This window comes from Sorex fumeus, unplaced genomic scaffold (assembly GCF_029834395.1).
Source record: "Sorex fumeus unplaced genomic scaffold, SorFum_2.1 ptg000058l, whole genome shotgun sequence".
Lineage (NCBI taxonomy): Eukaryota > Metazoa > Chordata > Mammalia > Eulipotyphla > Soricidae > Sorex > Sorex fumeus.
This window is the reverse complement of record NW_026606115.1, coordinates 15024599-15049402: the sequence shown is the minus strand read 5'-3', so window position 1 is coordinate 15049402 and position 24804 is coordinate 15024599. Positions and strand designations below refer to the sequence as shown.

The following is a 24804-nucleotide window of genomic DNA, read 5'->3' as shown; positions in this document are numbered from 1 at the left end:
AGGAAGAGAGCAGCTTGGAACGCCTTCAAGAGCGTCGAAGAAATAGCTAAGAGGATGAAGAACCTCTGGTTCTGGGCACATCTCTTTGATTCCACTGTTCTTCCTGCATTAACATACACCTCAGAGACCTGGGCCCTATGAAAACAGGATGAGAACGCTATTCGGGTCTCCCAAAGAGGAATTGAAAGAGCTATGCTTGGAATATCACGTTTCACTCAAATGAGAAAAAGAATCCAGAGTTTCGACCTCCATCGATGATCAAGAATCAGGGACGCTGTCTCGTTTGCCAAGGTGTCAAAAATCAGATGGGCTAGTCACGTAATGAGATTTAGAGACCACCGCTGGACTAGAGCCGTTACCAACTGGATTCCACGGGATGTCAAAAGACCGCATGACCACCCACCTACCAGATAGTCAGACTTCTTCATCAAGATCATGAACGATTGGTTTGAGGCTCTTCGTGTTCCTAGAAAGAACAGACTCCATTGGGCTATACTAGCACGCAACAGGGACAAATGGAGAAATGGCGCCTGCTCAAGCAAATCAATAATTAACGGGAAGTCAAGTAATCAAGTGATCAAGATGTACTAGACCAAACATTTTTATATGGACATAGACATATTGATCATTTACAGTGTTCTATTAAGCAACACAATAAACATATGTACATATGCAATGAAGTGGTACCTGCATCATTTGTCAGGTGTAGATAAATGTCCCAAATGGAATTGGCTGAAGATAGAGTATAAGGAGTTAGTTGCTTGTCTTGCAGGCAGCTGTTCCATGTTCTATTCCTGGAACCACACACTGAACCCTTCCAGGAGCGATCCCTGAGCATAATACCAGTAGTCAGCTGCAAGCACAGCCAAAGCAGCCCCCCAATAAAGAAATAACTAATAAATTTCCCAAATTGAAATTTCTTCTTTGGTTGAAGATTAACACCAGGGACCTTGGGGATCCTGATGTCATAGGATTATTTTATATTTGATTAAAACTTTATTTTGACTTAAGTGAGGCACTTTAGGAAAAACACAGAGTTCGAGCTTCTGCCTCATTTTACAGGGGAGGAAACTGATTCTCAGATAAGAACAGGGCTTGTTAAACATTACACCACATTCTTAAAGCAGACCTGAAACTATATCCCAGGTGTTACTCCTAGGCCAATACAGTGCTGCCTGGATTATCATCATCAAACAAATGAGAGTGTTGTAAGGAATGCACTATGATGTCTAACTGGAGCAGATAGGACCATTATTAGAAAGATAATGAAGTGTGGCTTTTGTAAAAAAAAAAACAGACCTCTATGGTCATGACACTATGAAATTTCAGAAAACATCAGCATTCATCAGGAAAACCAAAGCCTTCTATGAAGAAACTCCTGATTTCCTTAAGTCCCCCTACCCCAGAAACTCTTTCCAAACATTAGATATTTACTTTTTCAATTATGGGCTCTCACTATTTCTGACCCCTTTAATTGCTCCTGGAGGTCAAGTAAAACAGCATCATAGTATATACTTCATCAATCCTGAGACTTTATCAGATACTTGTATAGAAATTTCAGCTATGTTCTCACTATCTTAGCCAAATAAAGAGGGAAGAATGTGTGTGTTATAACAATTATATCATTTTGTGATGTCATATGCAAAGAAGTCATGATTTATTTTTCTTATGCATGATTTTGGCATACATAATAAGTCCTTCATTATCTGCGGAAAATATGTTCTAAGACCCCCCACCCCCAGTACATACCTGAAACTACAGATAGTACTGAATCCTATATATACTGTGCTTTTCCCTTTATATACATGTTAATGATAAAGTTCTGTTGATGAATTAGCCATGGTGGGTAGTGGAGATTCTTTGAGGGACATGGGTTGCATTAAGGAGCCCTAGGTTCAACCCCAAGCCCCCTGTGGACTACCAGGAGCAATTCCTGAGCATTGAACCATGAGTAGCCCCCAACACTGCCAAGTGTCGTCCCTTACTAGCACTGTACCTACAAGCACTGTCCTCCCGTTGTTCATCGATTTGCTCGAGCAGGCCCAATAATGTCTCCATCATGAGACTTGTTGTCACTGTGTTTGGCATATCAAATACTTCACCGGTAACTTGCCAGGCTTCACCCTGAGGGCAAGATACTCTCAGTAGCTTGCCGTGCTCTCCAAGAGGGACTGAGGAATCAAACTCAGGTCGGCCGTGTGGGCCTCATGCAAGGCAAACGCCCTACCCACTGTGCTATCGCTCCAGCCCTGTGTTAAAAAAAATTAGACACAGCAAAAGAATACCATCCATAATTAAAAATGAAATAGAACAATTATAACAATATACGTACCCTTCTATCTGATATTTACAAAATTCAGTTAACCAACTGTCACTGTCACTGTCCTCCCGTTGTTCATCGATTTGCTCGAGCGGGTCCAGTAACGTCTCAAAGGTAACTTAAACCATAGAAAGAAACTCTGTCAAAGGAAGTGGAGGGTAGGGTGATGTGACTGCAAAAGGAGCCATTTTTGTAGCTGTAGAACTGCACAGGCATCAAGGAGCCTGGGAGTTTGAACTGCAAAAGTGGTGAGCGCCATCCAGAGGAGATGTGTCCTTTATCCCATTATCAGCCACTCTACTGTTCTAATTTTGATGAGAATGAGACAATTGTTAAGTAGAGAGCTCCACCCTTAACAGCTTAATCAACCATGGCTGTAACAGCCTCACTTTAGTCCAGTCAGCAATCACTTGTGTCTCCTGAAAGAGGGGAGTGGAGGAGAGAGAGTCTTCAAAAAATAGCAGGTAAAAGCATGAAGAAAATTAAATGGTGGGGTGGTAGGTTTTTATTCTTTCTTGAACTCTGAAGTGTATATGACCTAATGGAACCAAGTAAGTTCACAGCTGGCAGCCCATTCTCCCATTCCTGTTATCCAAGAAAGGGTGAAAAAGAATTTTGCCCATTGTGCAGCAGTTAGGTCTGCTCAGCTGTTGAATCCCCTAACAGCCTTTCCCCCAGGTCCTATATATCAACTCTTAAACCCAAGGCTACTCTGTATCAAAGAATAGTACTTAAAACATATCTACAGACCCATCTGAAAAGCTGACTAGGAAAATACTTCACCTCAAATGACAGAATCAGAATCTCTGGTAGTGGGATCCAGACAGATGCATTCGCCTCAATTTTCCTGGATAAATCTGTTACAATAGAAAAGATAAGTGCTGCTGCATTTACTCTGAGGACCCTTTGTTTCACAATTATGCTTATTGTTATTTTTGCTTTGTGGATCATACCTGGTGAGTGCTCAGGGCTTACTTTTGGTTCTGTCGTCAGGGATCACTCACGGTATTTGGGGAACCAATATCATGTTGGGAATTGAAGTGAGGTTAGCTATATGCAAGGTAAGCACCTTACTCACTGTAAAATATCTCTGGCCTCCCTCAAATAGTCTTTACTTAGAAGTTCCCAATCCTTCTCAAATGGGTTTTAGGGCTGTTACCACAAACAGCTAGTTAAGTTTGAGCTGGAATTTCTAGCTAGGTCTATCTATTTCCAAAAGTGTTGATCCAAGCCATTCCGTGCCCTGTCTCCTACAATCATTCTAAAACTGGTTCAGATAAAATGAGTTTTTCTTAAGTGACACCAAAAATGGAAGATGGGGGAGTTGTCATTGCTGTGGAGGAGTGTGACATGTCTGCACTAGTCTTCTTTTCAAATGTTTCTCTGTCCTTGTCCTTCCACCACTTTGGTGCTATCCCCAATGGCTGAAGGTAAATCTGACACTTTGGTTTTCCTGATCACTCAGCACTCTGTGCACTGATGTCTGTTCAAGTCGATGCTTGATTGCAAAAATGAGTTAATTCCAAGCATACTTTTCGTGTCACTGATTCTTGCCATCTCTTGGGATGCTCTCAAGCTGTCTGTTAGTTGCTAGAAAACTGTTAATATTCCCTCTGCCTGCTACATGTGGTCAAGGGAAGCACTGCTCCAGATATTCTATAGCTGTTTTGTTGCTGAGGGATTTGGAACTCTGTCCCTCTACCAGAGGGAAGCATAAAGAAACTTGAATATGACCATAGAGAGTCGGCTAATTCCTCAGTCACACTGAGATAGATAGAAATCTAGGGTCCCTCTGTTATCTTTCACACTAGCCAAACTGCTATCGCACTGTATTCACTCTCTATAGACTCAACTTTGTCTCTATGGACAAGAGAAAGGAACGCCCAATGCACCTGACCCAGCCCTATGAAGTCTTTGAAGATAGAATCTTGGTCTAGGCGAATAGAGCAAACTAAATAGAATCTTTGAAGATAGAATCTTGGTCTAGGCGAATAGAGCAAACTACCAGGTTCTATTTATTGTTTAAAATTTTTGGACACCATTCCGCTGCTTCACGACTAATCTCTGCAGAGATGCCAAACTGAAGAAAATTCCAGGCACACAGGTTTTCAGGCTGAGCACTCTGGAGTCTTATCATAGTGGAGGTAGGCAGCCTCCCTTTACCCTCCATCCACACTTCTGGGAAGCCCCAGCAGTCACACCCACATCCTATAATCACCACCATGTAAATTTATGTCAGCCCAGTTTTATAGACTCACGTTTAAATTTCTGAGGATTTGTAAGACAAGCTGCTAAAATTCATGAATACACCGGACTCTCGGGTAAAAATTCTGGGTGCCCTTGGAAGGAGCGTTGCGTGAGTCCCTGCCCTGCTGAAGGACTAGCAGTCACATCCACACCCCCACAGACTGGCACGATAATAGTCCAACTCCAGTGCTTCACAATTAATCTCTGCAGAGATGCCAAACTGATGAAAATTCCAGATATGCCTGTTTCCAGGCTAAAAATTCCAGGGTCTTCCCAAAGTGGGGATGAACAGCCTCCCCCTATTGCTCCCATGCTTCCAGAAACCCTGGAATCCATATTCACATCCCACAGATGACACCAGGTAAATTCTTCCACAAGCCCAGCTCTAAAGATCCTCCAAATTCCACAATAGTGACATCCCAGTTAAGTAAATCCTCAGACAAGGTCGTGATGACCTCCCCATGGTGAGATATAATAATTTTCACAAATTTTCTTTTACTGAAGTACTTTTTCATTCCAGCTAAAGGGCCAGGTTGGTAGAGGGGTGTTGGAAAAATGGGACAATGGTGGACGGATGGTCACTCTGGTGGTGGAATTGGTGTTTGAACATTGAATACAATAACAACTGTGTTAAGAACAGCTTTGTAATCCTTAGTGTTTAAGTAAAGTAAAAAAAATTAAAATTAAAATGTGGACCAGAGCTCTCAGAACCTTCCTGTTACTGTGCTCAGTCCTCGCTGCTTCAGCCTCTGGGGCTTTCAGCCTCAGACAAACAAAAGGGGGAAATTTGCATAGTTTCTTGCCCAGTACACACCTTGAGGTGGGCAGAAAAATTAAAACAAATGCCAACCATAAGGGAAATCATTCAGATCCAGGCTGATTATGTGGCAACCAAGATAGTACTAAATTCTGGGAAGTGATGAGTGATGAGTCTTGGCCGCTGATGGGATTACACGGCGCCAGGGGGCCAGGTGGTGGGTGTGACCCCCGCCTACTGGAATTTGGAGGATCTGGGTGGAAGAGGCTCGACTCCAATTCGAGTAGGCTTGGAGGTCTCGGCCCCGGAACCCGCGTGGCTTTGTCCCTCTGCCAGTACCTTCATGTGTGCAGAGAGTGGCGCCGTGTAATCCCATCAGCGGCCAAGACTCAGAGACTATAAAACCCAGATCCCGGACGAGAACAGTGCAGTCTTCTGCCCCCGCGCCTGGGTGTTCCTTCCCGGAGCCCCTTGGAGGGGAGCGGGTTGAGCTTTCCTCCCCGCCCTGACCAGGGCTCCGGCAGCCGAAGACCTCCAGGACCAGCCACCACCATGCTGAGACCACTCTCTGCACACATGAAGGTACTGGCAGAGGGACAAAGCCACGCGGGTTCCGGGGCCGAGACCTCCAAGCCTACTCGAATTGGAGTCGAGCCTCTTCCACCCAGATCCTCCAAATTCCAGTAGGCGGGGGTCACACCCACCACCTGGCCCCCTGGCGCCGTGTAATCCCATCAGCGGCCAAGACTCAGAGACTATAAAATCAAGATCCCGTAACCACGCGGCCGCATTTGCAGCCGCGCGACATCTTATTATCAGAACTTTTTTTATGACATCTTATTGTCTCATTCCTACTTTGGACAAACTTGCAGGCTATCGAATGTAGCCTGCCCACAGGGCAGAGTCTGACAAACTCCCCGTGGCGTACCAAATATGCCAAATACCAGTAACAATGATGGGTCTCATTCTCCTAAATAGCCTTGAATATAATCTCAGGGCTAGGATGAAAGAGACGTTACTGGGGCCTGCTCGAGGCAATCGACGAATAACAGGATGATGAAATGAAATGAAATGATGAGTGATGAGCACAGAATGGACCCCACCAGCACCTACTTCAGTGACAGTGACCTGCAGCTGGACCAAATATCTATATACAATAAAGCCACAGGTGACAAATACGTTCCTCATGCAATCTTGGTGGATCTAGAATGTGGGACCCTGGACTCTATTTGCTCAGGTCCTTTTGCTCAGATTTTTAGACCAGATAATTTTATTTTTGGTCAATCTAGGTCAGGCAATAAATGGGCCAAGAGGCACTATACAGAAGGGGTAAAGCTGGTTGACTCAGTGCTAGATGTGTTGTGGAAGGAGTCTGAGAGTTGTGACTGCCTGCAGGGCTTCCAGCTGACCAACATGCTGGGCAGGAACACAGGCTTTGGAATGGGCACCCTGCTCATCAGCAAGATCCGTGAAGAATATCCTGACTGAATCATGAACACCTTAAGTGTGGTGTCCTCACCCAATGTGTCTGACGTAGTGATCAAGCCTTATAATGCTACTATTTCTATCCATCGGTTAGCAAAGAACACTGATGAGACAATGAGACAATTTATGACATCTAATTTCACATCTTGAAGCTGACAATGTCAACTTACTGGGACCTGGACCATCTGTCTCAGCCTTATGAGCAGTGTCATCACCTGTCTCCAATTCCATGGCCAGTTCAATGCTGATCTCCATGTGCTGGCAGTCAATATAATGCCCTTCTCACATCTCCACTTCTTCATGACTGACCTTGCCCCTCTAAAAAGTATGTGATCGTGTTCGGTCTATAGTCTACTTTCGGCATGCATCTTTCAACCCGAATGGGTCCTCCCAACATCCTTTACTTGGTGTGACCTTCTCTCTCTGAGCTGCCTTTTCCCCTAGCATGTGAGGCTGGTATCTAAGCCGTGGAGCAGACCTCCTGGTCCTTATCTCTACTACCCCTGGGAGTTAATCTCCCATTCTGTTACTTTATATTCCACAGATGAGTGCAATCCTTCTGTGCCTGTCCCTCTCTTTCTGACTCATTTCACTTAATATGATACTTTCCATGTTGATCCACTTATATGCAAATATCATTACTTCATCTTTTCTAACCAAACACGATGGCCACTAAATACCTCTATTGCAAACTACAACACCCAAAAGGAGAGAGAACAAAAGGGAATTCCCTGCTATAGGGGCGGGGTGGGGTGGGGGAGGATGGGGTGCGGGTGGTGGGAAGGATATTGGGAGCACTGGTTGAGGGATATGTAAACAAATATTAAATGACTGAAATACGAAAGTTTTTAAGTTTGTAACTGTACCTCATAGTGATTCACTAATACATTTTTTTTTAAATATAAGGTTTACAATCTATAAATAAATAAATAAATAAAATAAAAGTATGTCAGCCAGAAGTGCTGGTCCCTCATCATGCTTGAAGTCACCCAGCAGGTCTTCAATGCCAAGAACATGATGACTGTCTTTGAACCCCACAGTGGCTGCTGTGTTTTATGAAGGAATGTCCATGAAGGAGGTCAATGAGCAGATGATGAACACACAGAACTAGAATAGTAGCTACTTCATGGAATGGATCCCCATTCTGGCACCACTTCTAATCTGACTAGTTAATATTTCCCTTCTGTTTTCAAGATAATTCTCCAAGAAGCTGGATTTCATCCAGATCCCACACTGTAGGTAGAACAGAAAACCTAAATATCCTCCATTCAAAGCCCCCGTGATAGCTAGAATGAAAAAAATGTAAGCTACCTCAAGGAAGTATGCCTGAGGGAATGGCTGGAGTTTTCCTTTCATAGAGTTTCTGAGAGGAGGAGGGTGTTTCAGGATTTCCAGGTCCAAATAACAAGTGACAGTATTATATCCATTATCACTCTCCAAGTTCTGTCCTGTGCTATTTCCTCTACCCAGGGTCTCTCTCACCTTTAACTGGAGAATTCTTCTTTCCCATTTAACCTGTGAGCATTGATTGAAATTTATCCCCTGATTGGAGAGAAAAGGTCATGAAGGGGAAGGAGATAGATCAGTCTTGGTTATTAAGTTTCTAGTTCCCCATCTTTAACTTTTCTTAAAGAGCCAGCATTGTTGGGGCTGGAGTGATAATACAGCATTTGCCTTGCACGCTGGTGACCTGGTTCATATGGTGCCGGCATCCCATATGTCCCCCGCCCCCCAAGCATGGTCAGGAGAAATTCCTGAGTGCAGAGCCAGGAGTAACCCTGAGCATCATTGCTGGATGTGACCCAAAAAGAAAAAAAAACAGCTTTGATATTTATGTTTGTGTGTGTTGGAAAGGTACATACTACCACTTAATAGTTTTTGAGTTACTCCCTAGAGCAGAGGGGACAAGAGATTCTCTCATCTCTTCCTTTTCTACAACTTTTTCTCCTGGTTTTGTCCTAGTATACATTTCAACTTTCTATTTTGTGTTGAACTTACCTTTTTCATTTGAAATGATAAAATTTCCCCACAAGTAAAAAACAAATGGGAACTGAAAAATCCGGGGAGCCAGAGAGATAATACAGTGGGTAAGGCTCTTGTTTTGCATGTAGCTTACCCAGGTTTAATCTCCAGCATCCCGTATGTTCTCCAAGCACTTCCAGGTGATCCGTGAACACAGAGTCAGGATTATACCCTCAGCACAGACAGGTATGGCTCCCAAAGAAAAAAAAAAGGTTGGGCCAGAGAGATGTACAGGGCTTAAGATATACCATACATCGTTCCCTGATACTTCCAGGTTTGATGCCTGAGCACAGAGCCAGGAGAAAACTCTGCACACCACTGAGTAGATGTTTCCCTCCAAATCCAACAAATTGTTGAGCATGCTATCCTTTTCTCCGACCCTCCAAAAGTTACTCCAGGGTTTCATACTGGTGGTTTTGTATCTTAGCACAATTTAAAAGGTATGCAGTCCCTGCTTGGCTGAGATTTGGTGGGGTTTTCAGATTTTTTTCTCCAAAATTCTACCTCCTCCCATGCCTTTTTTTTCTGTGTCATTGGGGTTCTAGGTCGTAAGAAACAGAAAGCAACAATAGCTCACCCAATCAAATAAAACAACCCCCCAAGGGAATTTATTGAAGCTATATTGGGGTTGAGACTTGCCAAAATCAAAGACTTCAAAGATGACAGAACCAAAAACTACCAGATAGCTTGCCACCTTCTGTTCACAGGAATAGTCTGGCCAGCAAATTCCTGGTTGAAACTGTGCATTTTTCAGTGATGCTGACTTGAAAACTCAACGTTATCTCTTGGTTAGTGCCTACAAATTCTTGGTTTCAGGAGAGGCAGAGGAAGGAGGGAGAATCTCTACACTTTATCTTATGGGCTGACATTTTTACATCAGTGTCACATCTTGGGAGCTCTTCACAAATAAACTGACAAGCAAAACATTGTTCATAGAACCTTCCACATGGTGTTTTTCAAACTGCAGGTGAGAATACATTGAGTTGTGAAATTAATTTTGTGGGTGCCGGTTTTGCTTTTTGTTTTAATGCTAAACAGCTTTGTGGAGGTATAATTCTCATAATTGCACATATTCAAATTTTCAAGTTTGATCAACTTAGGTGTGTGTACACATCCCTAAAAGCATCAATAGAATAAAACATGAATATACCAATCAACCACAAAGCCTCTTCAAACTTTTTGGTGGTTTCCTGCTCCTGCTCCACGTTGCCCTCTATCCTGTCTTTGCCCTTAGAAACTGCCAAGAATTCACTTTCTGTTACTATAGAATAATTTGTCTTTGCTAGGATTCTACGTAAAAAAAGAACCATGTAGCAGTTGTTCTATTTTTTTTTTCATTTGGTTTTTGTTTTGGAGCTACACTAGGCAGTGATTAGGATCTAGACCTGGCTCTATGCTCAGTGGTTACCCTCAGTGGAGCTAGAGGAGCATGTGGTGTTGGGGATTGAAATCAGGTCTTCTTCTTTCAAAGCATTCCCTCAGTCTGTTGAGCAGTCTCTTTGACCCAGCATTTATGTTAATCTCTTTTAATATATTCTTTGGAGCAATAGCACAGCAGTTAGGGCGTTTGCCTTGCATGAAGCTGGCCTGGGTTCGATTCCTCCATCCCTCTCTGAGAGCTAGTGAGAGTATCCAGCCTGCATGGCAGAACTTGGCAAGCTCCCTATGGCGTATTCGATATGCCAAACACAGTAACAACAAGTCTCACAATGGAGACGTTACTGGTGCCTGCTCGAGCAAATTGATGAACGAGAGGACAGTGTTACAGTGCTACAGTCACCTTCATTACTTTCAAGATATTTTTCTATTGCATGTATCAATAGTACATTGGTTTTTGTTGATGCAAGTATTCAGCCTGTGTTGCCTAGCTATTGACCTGTTAACAGATATTTGGATTATGTGTATATTTATGTGTGAAGCTTAGCTAGGTAATAATTTCCAGTTATTCAATTCAACACTAATCTAGGTGAAGATATTTCATACATGTGAATGATGTTCCTAACCAATTGACATCAGGTCACTGTATCACTATATCACTGTCATCCCGTTGTTCGTTGATTCACTCGAGTGGGCGCCAGTAACATCTCCACTCATCCCAGCCCTGAGATTTTAGCAGCCTCTCCTTACTCCTCTTTCCCAATGGCATATCGGAGGCTCTTTCAGGGTCAGGGGAATGAGACCTCTAATTGTTACTGGTTTTGGCATGTTGAATACTCCACGGGTAGCTTGCCAGGCTCTGCTGTGCAATTGACATCAGATATAAGAGACTATCCTGAATAATCTGGTGGATTTGACCCAATCAATTCAAAGGTCTTATGAGCAAAACCGAGGTTTCCTTAATATTTTGAGGTGCTGGAGATTAAATCAGGGCCTCAAACATGCAAAACAAAATGCTTTGTTTCTGAGATTGATCCCCAGTCTTGAGGAAAAAAAATATGCCCGTGGAGAAAACTTCAAATAAAGTTTTCATATAATGTGTGATATTATTTTATATTTTCGTCACCAAACTGAGGAAATTCCTTTTTATTCCTGATTTCCTTTTGTATTTTCTTTGTTTTGGGGGGCCACACCAAGTGATTCTCCGGAACCACTTTTGGTGGGAGCTCAGGGGACTATATGGGGTGTCAGGATTGAGTCGAGTTTGGTAATAAGCAAGGCAAGCACCTTATAAACTATAGTATCTCTTCGACCCCTGTCTTTTAATCTTTAATACATACGGTTGTTGAATATTTTCCTGTTTTGATTGAAATGATCATGCTTTGTTATTATTATTCTTAATATGGTAAAGTAGGTTGATTTAAAAATATTCAGTAAATCTTACATTTCTGAGATAAATTCTGGTTGTCATAATTTATTACCATTTTTCATTTTATTAGATTTAAATAACTAAAATTTAGTTTAGAATTGTTGCATCTAGATTCATGATAGATAGCTAGAGATTTCTGGAAATGTCGTTCTCATAAATTTGAAAGGATTCCCTCTGCAACTCCTGGAAAGTTCCCAGAATCTTTTATTTATCTTAAGGTTAGAACACTTTATATTTTTCATCCTTAAATGTTGAGTCAAATTGACCTGTGAAATCTGTGCTTTAAGCTTACTTGTGGGGAGAGTTTGAACTCAGATTCCATTTTCTTTAATAAAGAAAGTTATTCTTCATCAGATGCATAAAAATATGGGAGTGGGACTAGAGAAATAATAAAGGGGCTTTGACATTTCTCTTGCATAGTTCTGACCCTGGCGTAAATATCCAGCACCACAAATGGTCCCCTGAGCATTATAGGATGTGGCTGAAACATAAACTGAAAATGTGGGAATGCCTTTGAATCCTGGAAGTAGGCGACTTAAAGGATTTGGGGGAGAGAGAGAGAAAGAGAGACAAAGAGAGAGAGAGAGGGGAGAGAGAGAGAGAGAGAGAGAGAGAGAGAGAGAGAGAGAGAGAGAGAGAGAAGAAAAATGCCTGCCATAGATCATAGAGGCAGGCAGGGGGTGGGGGGTAGACGGTTATGGGAGAGAACCTGGGGACACTGGTGCTGGAAAATGTACACTGGTGGAGTGATGGGTGTTGAAATATTGTATGACTGAAATCCAATCATCAGGGTCTGGAGTGATAGCACAGCGGGTAGGGCGTTTACCTTGCACACGGCTGACCTGTGTTCGATTCCCAGCATCCCATATGGTCCTTTGAGCACCGTCAGGAGTAATTCCTGAGTGCAAAGCCAGGAGTAACTCCTGAGCATCGCCAGGTGTGACCCCCCCAAAAAAAGAAATCCAATCATCAACAGCTTTGTAGTAATGGTCTATCTCACAGTGATTCAATAAAAAGTTTTAAAAAAGATTTTTAGAACTATGTTAAATATTGCCAATGTTTAAATTATCTTGAACCAACCATCAAAGAACAAATTATTGGATTGTAAAAGAAGAGAGTTTTTATTATGTAGTAGCAGCAAACTTACTGACATTTGTTTGTGGTTTCATGGAAAGCAAAAATGTATGCATAATAAATTTGGTGATCTAACAAAGGAAATTGCCAAGCAAAATTTTGAAGGTACTGGTTGATTTCATCATGCCACTTAAGTAAAATGTAAAATAGGAGATAAATCCAGGAAATAATTTTTACACAAAAAACGAGCTAGGAATTGGTGTTTTTGAAATATCCCTAACTCTTTATAAAATAAAATATATAAAAATGAAGAATTAGCTTCCAATAACCTGTGGCAGAGTACTTTGACAGTGAGTATGATGTGGTGTAGAACTCCTAAGACATACACAGTTTTTTAAACAAATGTTACCTTTTTTTTCTTTTATTTTTTTCCTTTTTTTATTAGTGAAAAACCATGAGGTACAGTTATAGGCTTACAAATTTTGTGCTTGGGTTTCAGTTATACAATGATCAAGTGCCCATCCCTCCACCAGTGCCCGTCATCCATCACCACGGGTCCCAGCATCCCCCCCAACCCTCATCCCCCCCCCCGTCCCATCCTGCCTCTGTGGCAGGGTATTCCCCCTTGTTCTCTCTCTCTTCTTTTGGGTACTGTGTTTTGCAAGAGAGGCTTTGAGTGGCAATCATGTTTGGTCTATCGACTACTTTTAGCATGCTTCTCCCACCCTGGGAGGGCCCTCACAACACCCTTCATTTGGTACTCTCTTCTCTATCTGAGCTTCCTTTTCACCTAGAGCCTGTGGCTGGCCTTCCATTCATGGAGCAAAATTACTGGTACTAATCTCAACCATTCCTGGGTGTTAATCTCCCTTTTTGTTGCTTTATGTTCCCCAGATGAATGCAATCTTTCTGTGTCTATCCCGCTCTTTCTGACTCATTTCAAGTATCTAGGAATCAGCTTAACTAAGGAAGTAAAGGACCTGTACAAAGAAAACTACAAAACGCTACTTCAGGAAATAAAAGAGGACACGAGGAAATGGAAAAATATCCCCTGTTCATGGATGGGGAGAATCAACATCATCAAAATGGCAATACTTCCCAAAGCACTGTAAAAATTCAATGCAATCCCTATAAGGATACCCATGACATTCTTCAAAGAAATGGAGCAAACACTCCTGAAATTTATATGGAACAATAAGCCCCCACGAATAGTTAAAGCAATTCTTGGGAAAAAGAAAATGGGAGGAATCAACCTCCCTAACTTCAAACTCTACTACAAGGCAGTAATAATTAAAACAGCATGGTACTGGAACAAAAGCAGAGCTGCAGACCAATGGAACAGAGTTGAATATACTGACATTTCCTCCCAAACATATAATCATCTAATTTTTGATAAGGGGGCAAGAAAAGTGAAATGGAGCAGGGAAAGCCTCTTCAATAAACTGTGCTGGCAAAATTGGACGGCTACATGCAAAAAAGTGGGCTCAGCTCTCTGCCTAACACCATGCACAAAAGTAAGATCAAAATGGATTTATGACCTCAACATCAGACCAGAATCCATAATGTTTATTGAAGACAAAGTCGGCAAAACTCTCCATGATATTGAAGCTAATGGTATCTTCAAAGATGTCACGCCACTGGCCGAGCAAGTGAAAACAGAGATAGACAAATGGGACTATCTTAAACTAAGAAGTTTCTGCACCTCAAAAGAAACATTGACCAAAATACAAAGACAGCCTACAGAATGGGAAAGGATATTCACCAAGTACACATCCGACAAGGGGTTGATATCAAGGATATACAAGGTACTGGTTAAACTCCACAAGAAGAAATCACCCAACCCCATCAAAAAATGGGGTGAGGAAATGAACAGAAACTTTCGCAAAGAAGAAATTCGAATGGCAAAAAGGAACATGAGAAAATGCTCTACATCACTAATCATCAGATAGATGCAGATCAAAACCACAATGAGATATCATTTCACACCACAGAGACTGGCCCACATCCACAAGAACAAAAGCAACCAGTGCTGGCGCGGATGTGGCGAGAAAGGGACCCTCCTTCACTGCTGGTGGGAATGCCGGCTGGTCCAACCCTTTTGGAAAACAGTATGGACGACTCTCAAAAAATTAGAATTTGATCTGCCATTTGACCCAGCTATAGCACTCCTGGGAATATATCCCAGAGAGGCAAAAAGGTATAGTCGAAGTGACATCTGCAATTGTTTGTTCATTGCAGCACTCTTTACAATAGCCAGAATCTGGAAAAAACCTGAGTGCCCAAGAACAGATGACTGGTTAAAGAAACTTTGGTACATTTACACAGTGGAGTACTATGTAGCTGTTAGAAAAGATGAAGTTATGAAATTTACATACAAGTGGTACTACATGGAAAGTATCATGTTAAACAAATGTTACCTTGATATTTAAAACAATGACTTCCTGGCACTGCTAGCAAAAATATGTAAATCTGTGACAGTAGAAACTTTTGTTAAGATCTCAGAAAGTTTCTGTCACTGTCACTGTCCTCCCGTTGCTCATGGATTAGCTCTAGCGGGCCCAGTAACGGCTCCATTGTGAGACTTCTTGTTACTGTGTTTGGCATATCGAATACATGACGGGTAGCTTGCCAGGCTTTGCTGTGCAGGCAAGATACTCTTGGTAGCTTGCTGGGCTCTCCAAGAGGGGCAGAGGAATCAAACCCAGATCAGCCGGGTTGGCTGCGTGCAAGGCAAACACCCTACCTGCTGTGCTATCACTCCTGCCCTCAGAAAGTTAAAAAGAGTAATACTATTGTTCAGCCCAAAGCCACAATTAAGAGTGTGCCTCTTGGATATTCCAGTTGAACAATGGGCTCTTGAGGAAGCTTAAGGGATTGCTTCTTGGCTGGCTGAGCAGTCCCAAAGTAGAAAAGAGATCATTTTATTTTATTTTATTTAACTTTTTCGGTCACACCCGGCTATGCACAGGGGTTACTCCTGGCTCTGCACTCAGGAATTACTCCTGGCGGTGCTCAGGGGACCATATAGGATGTTGGGAATCGAACCTGGGTCGGCCGTGTGCAAAGCAAACACCCTACCAGCTGTGATATCACTCCAGCCCCCAAGAGATCATTTTAAAGAAATTTTTGTATAATTTAATAAACCCCATGAGCTTCACAAAAGACTCACAACATTTCTGAGAAAACTTTATTAGCAGAAACACCACTAGGAAGAGAGAGAGAGAGAGAGAGAGAGACAGACAGACAGACAGACAGACAGACAGACATGGCACTAAAAAAGTGATGAGATCACAATTATCTTGACTGTAAGTAAGCTTCAAAAAACTAATATGAACTTGTGTTACTTTATATTTAAAATAGAGGTGAAACAGTAGGTAGAAACAAAAGCTTAAAGGATTCAAGCATGTGCCATGTAGATTTAGTTATTCTCAGTTCTCACAGTTCAATTCTCTTCAAACAGTCACCGTCACGATCCTCCCGTTGTTCATCGATTTGCTCGAGCAGGCCCAGTAACGTCTCCATTGGAGACTTTGTTGTTACTGTGTTTGGCATATCGAATACATCACGGGTAGCTTGCCAGGCTCTGCCGTGTGGGCGAGATACTCTCGGTAGCTTGCCGGGCTCTCCGAGAGGGGCGGAGAAATCGAACTCAGGTCAGCCATGTTGGCTGCGTGCAAGGCATACGCCCTACCACTGTGCTATCGCTCCAGCCCTCTTCAAACAGTAGATTTCAAAATTGTTGTGGACCAGTGAATCTAGTTTGTATGCCATTTATTACCATTTTCAATAGGGATATCTATCGCTGTTATGCTATATCTGTTACATCATTGTTTAGTGAGTGTTTCTGTGGGCGTTATGAGCAGATATATTTTCTCTGTAGTTTTAAATATTTTCATTTTGAAATTTGTCATTATACCCAGGAAACTAGATGTGAGGGCCTTAAATTTCCCATGTACTATTTAGGACTATTTAGGATAAAAATTCCAGTCTTTGAATTTATGCTATAATTAAACGATTTTTAAGCGATATGCAGATTTATATACTATGTTTATTATATAGATTTATATACTATACTTATGAAAGGAACATGGATCACTATGGACCTGAAAGCAGACTGAATCAGATAGTTTCAGACCATATCCCAACCTCTTGATATCTATTGTTCATGTAATAGCTTCCCTATTACAAACCTAGTGTATTGCCTCTAAAAATGGAATTCATTCATTCATTCATTCATTCATCATCCTGTTATTCGTCGATTGCCTCGAGCAGGCCCCAGTAACGTCTCTTTCATCCTAGCCCTGAGATTATATTCAAGGCTCTTTAGGAGAAAATGGAATTCAGAAAAAAAAACATGGTGACAGAGTATCCCATCCAATATAAGTTTATAAATGGTTGTAACATTGACCTTGCTTCCAACTCTTGTACTTACACTGATGAAAGAAAGAGGCTGTGAGCTTCCACATGGAGAGGCTATGTATCAAGAAACCTAGGAGACTTTCGTCCCATAGCCAGCAAATAAACAATGTCCTCCATACAGAACCCTGTGATGAACTGAATTCTGACAACTAATGATTGGACCTTTCAGTGGATTTTGTCCCAGTTGAACTTTAAGATGACTCTGATCCCAACCTTGATTACAGTTTTGTGGAAGACCCTGAGATAGATGCCTTAGTAAATCACTTTTGGATTTTTGATCTATAGTAACTCATATAATAAAGAGATCCTATTTTAAATCACTAAGTTTGGAGTAATTTTTTTTTCACTTGTAGATTTACAATTTTTTGTGCTTGGGTATCAATTATACAATGATCAGATACCCATCCCTCCACCAGTGCCCGTTTTTCACCACCATGGATAATATCCCTCCCACCCCCATCCCCCCATCCCCCCCTGCCTCTGTGGCAGGGCAATCCCCTGTGTTCTCTCTCTCCGTTTGGGTGCTGTGGTCTGCAAAAGAGGCATTGAGTGGCAAACATGTTCAGTCCATAGTCTACTTTCGACATGCATCTCCCCTCCTGGGAGGATCCTCCAAACATCCTTTATTTGGTGCTCCCTTCTCTATCTGAACTGCCCTTTCCTTTAGGATACCCGGCTGGCCTCTAAGTTATGGAGTAATCCTCCTGGTGCTGATCTCAGCTATTCTTGGGTATTAATCTCATACTTTGTTACTTTATATCCCCCAGATGAATGCAATCTTTCTATGTCTATCCCTCTCTTTCTGACTCATTTCGCTTAGCATGATACTTTCCATATTGTACCACTTGTATGTAAATTTCATGACTTCATCTTTTCTAACAGCTACATAGTACTCCATTGTGTAGATGTACCAAAGTTTCTTTAACCAGTCATCTGTTCTTGGGCATTCAGGTTTCTTCCAGTTTCTGGCTATTGTAAAGAGTGCTGCAATGAACAAACAAGTGCAGATGTCACTTCGACTATACATTTTTGCCTCTCTGGGATATATTCCCAGGAGTGGTATTGCTGGGTCAAATGGGAGCTCAATTTCTAATTTTTTGAGAATCGTCCATACTGTTTTCCAGAAGGGCTGAACCAGTGGACATTCCCACCAACAGTGAAGGAGTGTCCCTTTCTCGCCACATCCATGCCAGCATTGGTTGCTTTTGTTCTTTTGAATGTGGGCCAGTCTCTGAGGTGTGAGATGGTATCTCATTGTGGTTTTGATCTGCATCTCTCTGATGATTAATGATGTAGAGCATTTTCTCATGTGCTTTTTTGCCATTCGGATTTATTCTTTGAGAAAGTTTCTGTTCATTTCATTGCCCCATTTTTGGATGGGGTTGGATGTTTTCTTCTTGTGAAGTTTAACCAGTATTTTGTATATCCTGGATATCAACCCCTTGTCAGATGTGTATTCGGCGAATATCCTTTCCCATTCTGTAGACTGTCTTTGACCAGGAGTAATTTTTACATACCAAAAGATAACCAAAATACAATTGATATATCTTCCAACTCACTATTTTTTGCAATGTCATTCTATTCTTCCTATTCAGTGTAACTTTCCAAATTCTCGCTTATTTTCTTATATCTATGCACTCAAATTTTCCTATTCAAATTTACAGTAATTTACTTTCCTTCTTCTGGGGAGAGGGTTTTGGGCCATATCCAGCCCTGCTCAGGGAGTACTCTTGTCTCCATGCTCAGAGGTCATTCCTGGAGTGCTCAGGGGCCATAGGTGGTGCCAGGGATTCAACCATGCTAGGCAGATGCCTTCATCCTTGTTATATCATGCTGGTCTCACAATCCTTTACTTTCTTTGTAATGCAAACACTATTCCACTTAAGCAAGTGCCAATTTCTTCAAAATGGCTTATATTTCTTTTGACTTATTGCTATCATATATAAAAATATTCCTTGCTTATGAAAAGTACATTAAGATTTTCTAGGCTCATGTTGTAAATTAGATAATAAGATAATAATAATTGTATTATAATAATAATAAAAGGTAAAGGCCCTCCCGTTGATCGTCGATTTGCTCGAGCAGGCCCAGTAACGTCTCCATTGGAGACTTTGTTGTTACTGTGTTTGGCATATCAAAGACTCTCGGTAGCTTGCCGGGCTCTCCGAGAGGGGCAGAGGAATCGAACTCGGGTCGGCCATGTTGGCCGGAGTTCGATTCCTCCGCCCCTTTCGGAGAGCCCGGCAAGCTACCGAGAGTCTTTGATATGCCAAACAATAATAATAATCTTATTATCTCATTCTTACTTTGGACAACCTGGCAGGCTACCGAATGTAACCTGCACACAGGGCAGAGTCTGGCAAACTCCCCGGGCATACCCAATATGCCAAATACCAGTAACAATGATGGGTCTCATTCTCCTAACCCTAAAATGTTTCTTCTCAGCAAAAAAAAATCTCAGGGCTAGGATGAAGGAGATGTTACTGGTGCCTGCTCAAGGCAATTGACGAACAACAGGATGATCGTGATTGTGATGTTGTAAATTACCTGCATTTTGTAAATAGCCATAAAAATTGGGGGGGGGGGGGTTGTTGGATCACATCCAACAGTGTTCAGGGCTTCTGGCTCTGCAGTCAGGGATCACTCCGTGTCCCTTATGGGACTTGGAGGGCCCTATAGGTTGCCAGGGATTCAACCCAGGTTGGTTGCATGAAAAACAAGCACTTTACCCACTGGACTTTCTAGTCCCTTCTTCAACTATTTCTTTTAAAAAGCCCCAATTCTTTTACCACAGAATAGTATTTGAAAGTCTAAACCAAGCACGTTGTTTTGCTACCACCACCACTGCTCCCACTGACACCATCAAGGCAGTCCATTGGGTCTCCACAAGGCAAGGTGTTGCTCCAGAATGGAAGAGACAAGACAATTTGGGGGCAGATAAGATCTAGCCTCATTCAACATCACTCCAGTTATTTGACACATTATTCCTTACATGGGAATGCTGTCATCATGGAGAGATTGTGTAGTCTCCTGTTCCAGAAAATCCAGCATAGCATAATGGTTTAGATGATTAGCCCATGCTAGACAGCTGCATTATCATCGGTATGGTTGAAGGCCAGCTCAAGGCTAATGAAAATCACATCATGAGGTTCTACCAGATGTTTCCATTAAAGAACATCTGCAATGCTTGGGTTTTCACCAAAGCCATGTTCAGGCTTGCTTTGCACAACTTCTGTTCCCCTCTTCCCATCCAGACACTCACAGCTGTTTCATAATCCTTCTACTTTCCCATATTGTTCACACTTTTCCAGATGCTCTAAATATCATACACATGTCATAATAAGAGCTGTGATGTGCATGGGTTCAGTGTGTTGCTGCCACCAATGTATAGTGTATGGTGTTTTGAGGATAGACTAGTTATGTCTAACAAGTAAAGGTTGTGCTGTAACAGTGTGTACCTTGTAAAGACTTAAGTGATGAAAAAGGTTATGTCTTTTTTAAAAAAATCTACTGATAAGTTGCTTTAGTAACTCAAAGAAGTAAAGGACAAAGCAGCTTCCTCATACCAAGATATTGATTTATTCAGAAGTTTCAGTGCTTCATGATACAGTAAAACCAGAAAACTTTTCTAAAAACAGCATAATGACCAGCTATCTCTGTGTTCAGATATTTCAGTGCTTCATGATAGTCCAAAATCACATAACTTTTTTAACAACAACAAAATAATCATAAAAAGTCAATATTTCTTTTTGTGTGTGAAGCAAGATATTTTTATTGAACAAAATTTAATTAGAAATATGTGAGGGAAGAGAATGGGAGGAATATATGTTCAAAAGAGAACATTGGCTTAAGAGAGCAAGCCCAAAGTCAGCATTTCTATGTTTATACATACTCAAGCACATATAAACACATGCTTAATTCTATTTCTGTACCTAGCCATGTGTATAGATACACCATGGGTATATAGGATGACCTTGTGAATATAAACCCTTACATTAATAAAAAGGAATTTTGCATAATGTATTGTATTAAGGGGAGTTTATTTCCTGGGCGTTCAGGGTAATTACAAGTGTCCTTACAAAAGGGAGGTGGAGGGAAGTTTGACTGCAAAACAGAGATGTGAGGAAACCAGAGACTGGATTCTGCTCTTTGAAGATAGAGGAAGGAAACCATTAAAGAAGGAATATAAGCAGACTCTGTAAAAATCAAGGAAACACATTCCCCCATGAATATTTCAGAATAATCTTCTCAAAGTGTTTGACAACCCGTTGAGAAGAAGCTGGTTTGATCCAGGGGGGTAGCAGCTGTGGATTCTATTGGTAGGTGTTTTATGTTTGTTTACTTAAAAATTTAGGGTTCCAGACACTCTGTGAGATTTTTTAATAAAAAGTGGGGACAAACTTTTTATATAAATTTGGAGGCCTATGCTCTAGAAGAATGCAGCCCTGCTGACCCCTAGATGTTTGACTTTTGACCTGTTGAATATAAGAAAACCAGTGTGTTGCTTTAAATCATTTAACTTGTGGCCATTATTACAGCAGAAAACTAGCAGACCATGACTTTTTCTTATTACCTGAAAGTCCAAAACAGTACCAGAAAGTTCATTTCATTTTTTTCCTTTTCTTCATTTGGACTTCCCTTCTCTGAAAGCAAGAAACCTGAACCCCCTCATCTTTAATCTTCTCATATACAGAAACTTTAATTTCTGCCATCATTGTTCCTCCCTGCAAAGATTCCCTTCTCTTCCCACACATGACAGCAGGGATGAATCTCACAAACATTATTTTGAACAAAAGAATTCAAATACTAAAGAATATAAGCGACCTTATTACATTTAAATGAAAGTCAAGATAAGGCTCTGGGAGCTGGAATGATAGTTTAATGACCCAGGTTTGATCTCTAGCACTGCATGATCCCCAAGTATCACTGGAAGTAGGCTTTGAGCAACAGCAATACTAGGTGGGGCCTACAAAAGACAAACAACAAACAAACAAAATAAGCCATTGGGAATATGGCTTAGTGGTAGAGCACTAGCCTTGTATGTCTTTGGCCTGGATCACTGGCACGAGAGAGAGAAAGAGAGAGAAAATGAATAGGTCATAATAATCAATGGAGATAAAAGTCAAAATATTACTTCTTATGTGGGTGTGTCGTTAAGAAGGAACATGAGGAATAATGAAAGAATTCCATGCTTTGTTCTAGGGGGTGATTACATAACCACATTCATAAATAAAAATTAATTGACTTATTTACTCCTGCTTAAGACATGTGATGATTAATGCATGTGTCAGCATAATGCTATTTTTTAAAGGCAACCGCCATTTTTCCTATCAGAAGCATTTTTATTATAACATATGCTTATATTTAATTCCAAAGATTCTTCCTGAAGATTTGATAAAAGTTACAATTTCATAAATTTAGGTTCAAGGAGATGGATCAAAGGGCAGGAAGACATATTTTACATATGAAAGGCCCAGGTTTGATCTCTGGCACCTCATGGTCCCAGCGCACCTTTAGGAGTGGCCAAAACAAAAAAAAAATCAGTAACTCTAAGTGGACTAGGACAGCTCAGTGGCAAAAAGTCTGTCATGCAAAGGCTTAAGGAGAACAATTTTCAGTACCACCTTATGGATCCGAGTGTGATCACAGTAATTGTGGTTTGGAATCCTCAGCCCTGCAAGAAAGTGTGTGCCAGTGGCCAGAGTGATATTACAATGGGCAAGGCCTTTACCTTGCATGGGGTCAACATGGGTTCAATCCCCAGCATCCCATATGGTCCCTAAGCACCACCAGGAACAATTTATGAGCACAGAGCCAGGAACAACCCTGAGCATCACTGAGTGTTGGATATTAACCTTAAGTGTTTTAGGCTTCATCAGTGAATTGCCACTTTTCCTCTTCCCAGAGAAGCTTACAGTGCTCTATGAGCACCCCTAATCCCCTGAGTTTACCTTTAACCATTCCTTTGTGATTTACCTCTCATTATTACATTCCCCAAGTCAGTCTTGGTAACTTATGTCGAAACTTCTGGTGATCCTGGACTTTGTATCTGTTGTGAAGTACTTGCTTTTCTGTTTCCCTTTTAACCTTTTCATATTTTACTATAGAGCAATGGGCTAGAGTGATAGCACAGCAGTAGGGTGTTTGCCTTGCACGCAGTCAGCCCGGGCGACCCGGGTTCAATTCCTCTGCCCATCTCAGAGAGCCCGGCAAGCTACTGAGAGTATCTCCCCCATGCGGCAAAGCCTGGCAAGCTATCTGTGACATATTCAATATGCCAAACACAGTAACAGGTCTCACAATGGAGAAGTTACTGGGCCCGCTCGAGCAAATTGATAAACAACGGGAGGACAGTGTGTACTATAGAGCAATGTTCTTTGCTTAAACGTAAGAAAACCCTTAATGCTATGCTCTTAATATTTGGGAGTTGATTGACTTTGAAATGTTTCTACTTTTGGGCATTCGTTATAATTACTTGACTAGGGCTTCAATTGTCAGAGTTCCTAACACCTCACAAGGACACGTCCCACTGTGGGAATGGGATGGAACTGTGGAGAGTGGCAAAGCTACCCCTACATCAAAACGGTACAATCTAGAAAGCATAAAAGTATGCTCTTGATGCAAGTTATTATGACTTAAGAGACAAGACCCCTCAGGGATGGACAAGCTGGACTTCCTGAGGAATAAGTCTGAGATTTCTGGTAAAAGCCTTGCTTGCCCTCAGAGCTCAGGGAGCTAAGTTATGGAGTCTATGTTTCTTAATGTGTTTATCCAAATAACTGAAAGTATTAATAAGAAGTAAACTTAATTGTTTAATACAACTAAAGAGAACTAAGTAAATAGGAAAGAAATATAGATGTCCCTGGGAGACAGTGTCTCCTTGAGTTAATCCCCCCAAGAGAATTGCCTCCACTGAAACACTTTAACTCTGAAAATGATCAATCACACACACGTACAGTCCTATTCCTCAAACCCCTGGAATGTTCTATAGGTAAAGGTAAAGGTAAAGGCCCTCCCGTTGATCGTCGATTTGCTCGAGCGGGCCCAGTAACGTCTCCATTGGAGACTTTGTTGTTACTGTGTCTGGCATATCAAATACTCTCGGTAGCTTGCCGGGCTCTCCGAGAGGGGCGGAGGAATCGAACTCGGGTCGGCCATGTTGGCCGCTTGTAAGGCAAACGCCCTACCGCTGTGCTATCGCTCCAGAAGTATGCTAAACATTCTGCATTAAACAGACCATTTTGATGACCAGTCTGTGGTCCCTTGTCTCTGTTCCTCTGCTGGGGAGGCCTGGGGAGGCAGCGTTAGAACACTGTACGCACAAGTCACACACCCACACTTTTAACTCACAACCAGGTGTGACCCTCTACCCCAAAAAAGAAAGTGTGTGCCATATCTGGTGCCACAGAATGAAATGTGAGCATCTCAACTTGTAAGTGCCACAATTAAAATGTGTGAGATCTGCACATAAAGTGTGTGTTTAAAATGTTAGATTATGTAGGCCTGCAAAGATAACACACTTGTGGGTAACACACTTGTTTCTCAAGTGACCCACCCAAGTTAGATCTCTAGAACCCCATAACATCCACCCAAGCCTTGCCAAGAGCTATCCTTGAGCCAGAAGTGATACAGTCACAAAGCCAGGAATAAATCCCTGAGCACAACTAGGTGTTC

General features: G+C 41.7%; 1 pseudogene; it reads left to right on the top strand.

Annotated features, from left to right (window-relative positions):
- Window positions 1-5409: 5409 nt before the first annotated feature.
- Window positions 5410-7974, top strand: LOC130034123 (tubulin beta chain-like; annotated as a pseudogene).
- Window positions 7975-24804: the final 16830 nt, after the last annotated feature.